This window comes from Gossypium arboreum, chromosome 7, assembly GCF_025698485.1.
Source record: "Gossypium arboreum isolate Shixiya-1 chromosome 7, ASM2569848v2, whole genome shotgun sequence".
Lineage (NCBI taxonomy): Eukaryota > Viridiplantae > Streptophyta > Magnoliopsida > Malvales > Malvaceae > Gossypium > Gossypium arboreum.
Genome location: NC_069076.1, coordinates 72244770 through 72245430, shown reverse-complemented (window position 1 = coordinate 72245430; position 661 = coordinate 72244770).

Here is a 661-nt window from a genome sequence, read left to right as displayed (position 1 = left end):
TTCTGGCTCGATAACACCATTCGAGTGTTAGATGACCTGTCATGCACCCCCGATGAATATCTTAAGTGTGCTATATCCTTGTTGCGAGAATCAGCTTACTATTGGTGGAGGACTTTAATTTCCATAGTCCCAAATGAACGAGTTACTTGGGATTTCTTTCAATCCAATTTGAAAGAAATACATTAGTCAACGGTTCATTGATCGAAGCGTAAGGAATTCTTGGAACTCAAGCAAGGCGGATGACCGTATCTGAATCTGAACATGAGTTTGTAAGACTTAGTCGGTATGCTCGGAGTGTGTGGCTGATGAGGTTGCTATATGCAAAAGATTTGAAGAAGGATTGAATGAAGACTTAAAGTCGCTAGTGGGTATTTTGGAGATAAAGGAGTTCGTAACACTAGTCGAACGAGCACGCAAAGCGGAAGAACTCGAAAGGAAAAGAAGAAGGCTGAATTTGAAGCAAGAGATTATCGTAAAAGATCGTGAGTAAAGCTCCGTTCTCGGCGATAAAGAAGTTCAGGAGGACACTAATAAGTCGAGGCGACTACGGAATTTCCATCCGAGCCCGACCATTGGCGGACTCCGAGCTACTTGGTAGCTAGTGTGGGCAATAATCGTCAAGAGAGACTGAATGCCCCCAATGTGGAAGGCGACACCTAGG